At 47.2% G+C, this 7,216-nt stretch overlaps 1 long non-coding RNA gene across 2 annotated transcripts; it reads left to right on the top strand.

Moving 5' to 3' along the window:
- Window positions 1-2,781: 2,781 nt before the first annotated feature.
- LOC143934068 (uncharacterized) lies at window positions 2,782-5,262 on the top strand. 2 transcript variants are annotated; one of them, XR_013263203.1, is made up of 3 exons: window positions 2,782-4,358; window positions 4,670-4,855; window positions 4,949-5,262. It is a non-coding gene; the product is annotated as an uncharacterized LOC143934068 (long non-coding RNA). The 2 variants fall into 2 exon arrangements; XR_013263202.1 differs by having other exon boundaries at window positions 2,784-3,090; window positions 4,949-5,261.
- Window positions 5,263-7,216: the final 1,954 nt, after the last annotated feature.

Below are 7,216 nucleotides of genomic sequence, written 5' to 3'. Positions count from 1 at the left end.
TCCTTACCAACCACAAGTGCAAGGAGGCGGGGCAGAGAGAAGTAGCTGCACTGTGATTGGTCCTAGGGATCCCTGCTGTGTTAGGATGGCAGCGGTTGCTATGGCAGCGGGGAACGCAGCTCGGTTCAGCTTGGAGTGGGATTGTCCAGGTCCGCCATCTCAGGTCCTCATACCCTGAAGCCCCACGAAGAACCGCCGTGCCCAGAGATGTGCTCCGGTGGTTGCAGAGCCTGGATGAGTGTCTCCCCTAAAAACTTCTGGAGGTATCAGGGGGGAGGGGGGTGAAACAGAGGAGGGGAGGTTACACAGAGGAGGAGAGGTGACACAGAGGAAGGGGGGTGACACAGAGGAGGAGGAGGGGTGACACAGAGGAGGGGCGGTTACACTGAGGAGGAGGGGTGACACAGGGCACCCGTCTGCTCAGAGTGCACTGCTGTGTGACAGTGATAGCGGGCATGGGATCATAGGCGCAGCCCCTCTAGATGTTGCGGCCAGGGACAGAGATCCGACTGCTGCTGGCCACAGGATGGTGGAATGTGTGCCTGAGTTTCCAGCAAGCGGAAACCCGGGCACGTGTAAAAACCTGGACTGTCCGGGTCAAAAACGGACAGGTGGCAACCCTAATCCCTGTACATATGCCAAATCGGCCATTTTAGATATGGGATCGTAGGAGAGGTACACTAGAAATCCAGACAGCAATCATGTCCTTGTGTTCTTCTATGGGAGACTGACATTACTTGATGGGGGAGGGGCTTCAAGGCTGTCAGGCCACGCCCACAGTTTGTTTCCATAGCAAAGTGTCCGCCGGTGTCCTATCATATACTGTCCCCCATCAGATAGTGTCCGCTGTTTCCTGCGCATGCGCAGTACACAGCACACACAGATTCCGAAAAATACCCGAAGATGAATGGCGCCTGCGCCGTGAGTCCAGGTTCTGTCCCCACCATCCAAGTGGACATAAAGTTGGAATAAAAAGAGCCAAGCGCAGCGAGGCCGAGCCGGAAGTGTGGCGAGCCCGCGAGGGGCCCTCTAATTTTCCCAACTCAATGTCCGCTTGGATGGTGGGGCTACCACCTCCACTCACGGCGCAGGCGCCGTTCATCTTTGGAGATTTTCCGAAGCTTCGTCTGCTCCGCACTGCGCATGCGAAGTACGAGGCAGACACTATATGATGGCAGGACACTATCTGCCAGGACACCGGCTGGGAAGCGCTCTGTCGGATTATCTGATGAGTAGTGATAATCTGATAGAACAGACCCCCACGTTATCACATTCTCCATATCAGACAGAGATTACATTACACATTATTCTTATATATTGTAATGTACATGCCAAAGTGAAGGGAAAAACTTTGGGGGCGGGGCCTGCTCTGTGTCAGGCTGAGCATAGGATGGAGGGGGCGTGGCCTGCTCTGGTGAAGTTAGAGAAGTGTGTGCAGGATCACCGTTTACGGAAGTGCGTCATTCCCTCAGAGGCACAAGGGGGGGGGGTTGGTTGGCTAGCAAGAGGAGCTCATCGCATTGGATTGTCTTCTTACCTAGAAACACGCCCACCGATAACAGTGTTTACAGCGTTCCTCTAGAGGTGAGTCACGGAAGGGGCGGGAACGTTACTGAGGCCAAATCTGCCATTTAGGGGATCAAAGGGAGTGTCAGGTACACTAGAAATCCAGACAACAATCATGTCATTGAGTTCTTCTATGGGAGACTGACAGTACTTGATAGGGGGGGGGGCTTCAAGGCTGTCAGGCCACGCCCACTGTGTTTCCATAGCAATGTATCTGCAATGGGGAAGCGTTGTATTGGATTATCTGATGGGTAGTGGTAATCTAATAGAACAGACCCCCACATTATCACATTCTCCATATCAGACGGAGATTGCATGACAAACTATTCTTATATATTTTACATCCAATGAGGAACAGAAATAACCGAGGGGGCGGGGCCTGCTCTGGTGAGAGGTTGGGCTGCGCGTCCGCACATGCTAATCACAGAGCTGAGGGGGCGGAGCCTGCTTTGACACTGTCACTCAGAGCTGCAGTATGGAGCTGGTCAGCCAGAGGAGTTTGCACGGAAATAATCCACGCCAACCCCTAATATGTTTGTATAGCAAAGTGTCCAGTGCAGAGACAGTAATAGGGGGGATTCAAGGAAGGGGCGGGAACCTTGCTGAGGCCAAGGCGGCCATTATAAATAGGGGTTTATATAATAAATGAGCTTGTTACATTAAATGAACTTTAATCAGTATCTGGTCAGCCAGAGCATAGTTGCCAACTGTCCCGAATTTCGCGGGACATTCCCGCCATTAGGACATTTGTCCCAAATTAATTTTGTCCCGGGAAATGTCCCGCAAAATTCGGTTTGTCCCGGGAAATAGAATTTCCCGTTTTTTTTGCCACCGGCCGCCATTTTTAAGAAGACCAGAAGTTGGTCTACACCTGTGGCACCGCCCACCCCCGCTGCTAGTGTGTTACTGTTTGTGTCAGTCAGAGTGTAAAGGGCGGTGGGCGGCGCCACAGTCATCTGCGTGTGGCAACGGCGGCATCATGTCGGGGGCCAGTCAGTTTACAATGTGGATGTCGGGTCAGGGGCCAGTCAGTCTACAATGTGGATGTCGGGTCGGGGGCCAGTCAGTCTACAATGTGGATGTTGGGTCGAGGGCCAGTCGGATGTCGGGGGCCAGTGACAGACAGTCATGGTATGTGAATGTGGTGTGGGGGGCCAGTCTGTGGATGTGGGGGCCAGTCTGTTAATGTGGGGGCCAGTGGTATGTTGGGGGCCAGTCTGTGGACGTGGGGGCCAGTCTGTGGACGTGGGGGCCAGTCGTATGTTGGGGCCAGTCTGTGAATGTGGGGGCCAGTCTGTGGAGTATGTGGGGGCCGGTCTGTGGAGTATGTGGGGGCCGGTCTGTGGATATCAGAGGGGCACCAGATGTAAGGAGGGGCTCCGCTGATGGACACAGATGTGAGGAACGTACCACTGATGGGGCACCTGATGTAAGGACAAGCTCCGCTTGGGACACCTGATGGCATCTGGTGGCAGGCAACGTGGCTAGTGACGCGCTCAGGGCTCCCACTGATTCTGCATTATGGTGAGTTGAATGATTTAATTTTATATTACAATGTAATAATAGAAATAATGTGCTTCAATCATCCTGACACCATAACAATCATGGCGCCGGGATGATTGAAGCGCCAACACCAGGTATTTGGAGTATCTTTATCTGCTGATTGTCAAACTCTGGAAAACACATATTGCTATTGTGGTGTAGGATCGGGGGGCTGCTGTCCCTCCTTTCCCTCCCCCCCCTTCCCTCTCTCCACCCCCCTCCTTTCCCTCTCCATCCCGCATTCATCTCAGACTCTAACCACACCCTTTTGAGCCACACCCCATGTAAGCCACACCCACTATTTTACGTAAACCACGCCCATTTTCCGGTGCGGAGCGCGCCTCATTTTTACCTTTTCCTATGCCACACCTATAAATGCATGCCCCCGCCCCCTAATTATACCACAACTCCGCCCACTGCCCAAAAAGTGTCCCGCATTTTTTTTTTACAATGTTGGCAACTAGGAGCGGCATAATTCAACTACTGTAGATGGAAATGTTGGCTTGCCAATGTATTCTATGATTTCAGTATGGTATGGAAAATGTGTATATCAAATGTGTATTGTACAAATCTTTGTAACTGGTATTCTTTAAATGCAGTAATGTTACTTTGTATATCATGTTGCTGTTTAAATAAAGTTGTATTTTTATTTTTTTAAATCAGCTACTCTGCCTGTGTTTCATCAGATTAGGTGACCCGTCAGAATGTGTAATGGAAGTTTCACATTTCACAATATAAACTCAGAATCCTGTTAAAAAAAACGAGTAAAGTGCAAAACTCCGGTGGGTGTAACAAGATGTCCCCTTGTCCCCTTCTCCCTGTATCCTTACTGAGGACGAGTGAGGGGTGGAGCAAGATGGCAGTGACGAAACATCACTTCTGTTACACATTCTGACGGGTCGCCTAATCTGATGAAACACCTGCAAGGAATTTAATCATGCCTGCTACAAATGTGTTTATACAGGAAATGCATCCGGTGTTGTGTAAAAATAGCCAATTCATCGAGCTCTCCAATCACGTCACTTCCGGTTACTGTAAACCATCAGTAATTGGAGATTGTGATGAGTTGCTGTTTTGACACAACACCGGGAAGCGCGTACTTCTCTTCCCCTCCCACTAGTCTGTGTGACGTTGGCGGCATATCATTGGCCGGAGTAAAGTATTTAACTCCTCATGATGGGCACAGATTTTGATTTCTTGTCTGGCACCGATCAACAACCACACAAAAGTTTTTCATACCGAGACTACAGGTATCTTTGTTGGTGGTCTGCACTGCCTTTCAATTTTCAACTCTGGTGTTTAGTTTTCTATCCTCTTTTTTTACACCTTCTTATTAGCTGCAACTGCACAAATCTTCCTATTAGCACACTGTACAATATTTCACCCCAGCCAAACCATTGGCTTCGCTCACCAAATGGGCTTTGATATAATTATCTTTATATCACCACCTAAATTTCATGATGTTTGTGACGTCCATCTCCACACTACACCATGGACTATCTGATCAGATTTCCAAATCAACTATTTAATACTAATATACCTATTTCATGTTTATTCCTAGATGTTGGGGAGGACCAATCCCACCTCACCATGGTTTCTCTGGTGATTGTCCAAACACACCTCACCAGCACACTATTCTCTGTTCCCTGATGCTTTGCCTTTATGTGCCGCCTCATCTCCCATGCTAGATGTTGGCCCGCACCCAACGTTGGTTATGTTGCCACACCCGAGACCCATGTCTGGTTTTGTGAGTATGGGCGGATGTTACAATACTTCCCCTTAAATGAATAATAATGTTACATTCTTGCACCCCGTCTGACCTACTGTTTATACCCTTTAGACATCCTGGTCACAATTGCTCCTGATGAGTGGTAATTAACCATGAAAGGCGTCGAGCTACTGATGTTGTACCAATGCGTCTCTTCATAGCAACACCAAGATATGTGCAACAACTATACCTGATTGAATGACTAGACACCTATCTTTTATTATGTTATTATTATTTTATTATTTTAGCTACTTACATTGTACTACCATGTAGTATTGTGTCCCTGCATTCATGTGTGTGTTTGTTTATCCATATATGTATTTACTGTGTGTGTGTGTGTGTGTGTGTGTGTGTGTGTGTGTATGTATGTATGTATGTATGTATGTATATATATATATATATATATATATATATAATATCAGACTCACAGAGTTGTGCGTTTTGGTTTTTGTCAATTTATACATGTAATAAACTCTTTACAGAAATTGACTCATTTGAGTTGCATGCTTCATTTAAAGTCCCAACCTCTTAGTTTGTTATCAGAATTAGGATGGAGGTTACTCTGACGTATGTGTCATAGATCTCATTTAAAGTCCCACAATCCTCTCTCTTCTTTACCGATATTAGGGATGTAGGCATGTATTCACAGATGGCCCATCCTGGCACACTTACCCTTGTGCCAGATATATATACACATGCAAGCATATAATTAATAGTATGTTGAAGCTGCTATCACATGTATGTTATGAATCTAACAATCTCTCATGTTTTCCATCTTCACATTCAATGATAGAAGAGGCGTGGCCTGCTCTGGCGAGCCCATGTCATTGTGTTATTCTATGTCAGACAGCATTACATAACACACTATAACTATTCAACATCCAAAGGCTAACATTATGACTGAGGGGAGACATGGCTGGCTCTGGCATAAGACGGGCAACGCACTCACACCTAATAAATTGATAGAGGAGGCATGGCCTGCTCTGGCTAGCCCATGTTCGTGTGGGTTATTTACTAAAACTAGAGCATGCAAAATCTGGTAAAGCGCTACACAGGAAACCAATCAGCTTTCAGATTTTATGATCAAAGCTTAATTTCATATACTGAATTTAGAAGCTGATAGGATACCATGCACAGCTGCACCAGTTTTAATAAATCTTCCTCATTGTGTTATTCTATGTCACAGGGTGGCTACACGAATACATTATGTATTTGACAACCAAGCATGGCCTATGACGAGAGGGGGGGGGGGGAGCTCTGGTGAGAGACTGGCATGCATGCTTGTATCTAATAAACAACCAGATTTAGTAGGAGTGTCATACTTGGCGAGAGGCATAGCAACATACAAGCACCTGAAAAGCTGAAGCGGGGGGGTTCGCCACTTCTGGGCTGGAATACAGAGCAAGGATTGGAACGTATGCCAACCCATGTCAATGCCATCGCTGTACATATCAGTGCGGGTATTTAGGCACTAAGACCCCTTTCACACCAAGGGCGTTTTGCAGGCGCTATAGCGTTAGAAATAGCGCCTGCAATCCGCCCTAAAACTGCTGCACCATTGTCTGTAGTGTGAAAGCCTGAGGGCTTTCACACCTCAGCGGTGCACTGGCAGGACGTCAGGAAAAGTCCTGCCAGCAGCTTCTTTGGAGCGGTGAAGGAGCGGTGTGTTTACCGCTCCTCCACCGCTGCTCCCTATTGAAATCAATGATGCAGCACTGTAATACCATCGTCAAAACGCCGCTATTGCGGTGTATTGCCGGCGGTTTGAACCCTTTCTCGGCCGCTAGCGGGGGTAAAAGCGCCCCACTAGTGGCCGAAATGCGCTGCAATTCCGGGCGGTAAAACGCCGCTAAAAATAGCAGCGTTTTACCGCCGATGCTATGGGTGGTGTGGTGTGGAAGGGGGTCTTATACATGCGATTACAATACCATTTCTTGTATTTTAAATAATTTTTTTACTACACTATGAAATCTTTCATCCTGCGTCTTGTTGGGTCCCTTTTTATATATGACAATTATTAATAACCGGAGGACTAAATCCGAGCCTTACACCAGGGGAATTGCATCCTTTGATGTGAAGAGTGCTTTTTGACCTACCTGTAAACGGGTCAAACATCTCTGGTGAGTGTACATCCACATTTTGGGCACAACTGGTGAAGATTACAGGAAATTGACGATGAAAGAAACTTTGGTGTTGGGATTTGTCGCATTGGATTTTAGGGCTGCAACTACCGATTATTTTCGTAATCGATTAGTTGGCCGATTTATTGTTTCGATTAATCGTATAATAACCTATAAAAAAAAGTGTGGTGTATAATTTAGTTAATATGTAAAGTTAAAA

This window comes from Lithobates pipiens, unplaced genomic scaffold (assembly GCF_037356315.1).
Source record: "Lithobates pipiens isolate NorthernLeopardFrog02 unplaced genomic scaffold, aLitPip1_a1.2 Scaffold_27, whole genome shotgun sequence".
NCBI lineage: Eukaryota > Metazoa > Chordata > Amphibia > Anura > Ranidae > Lithobates > Lithobates pipiens.
The sequence above is the reverse complement of the archived record's forward strand: the minus strand, read 5'-3'. Positions and strand labels throughout refer to the sequence as shown.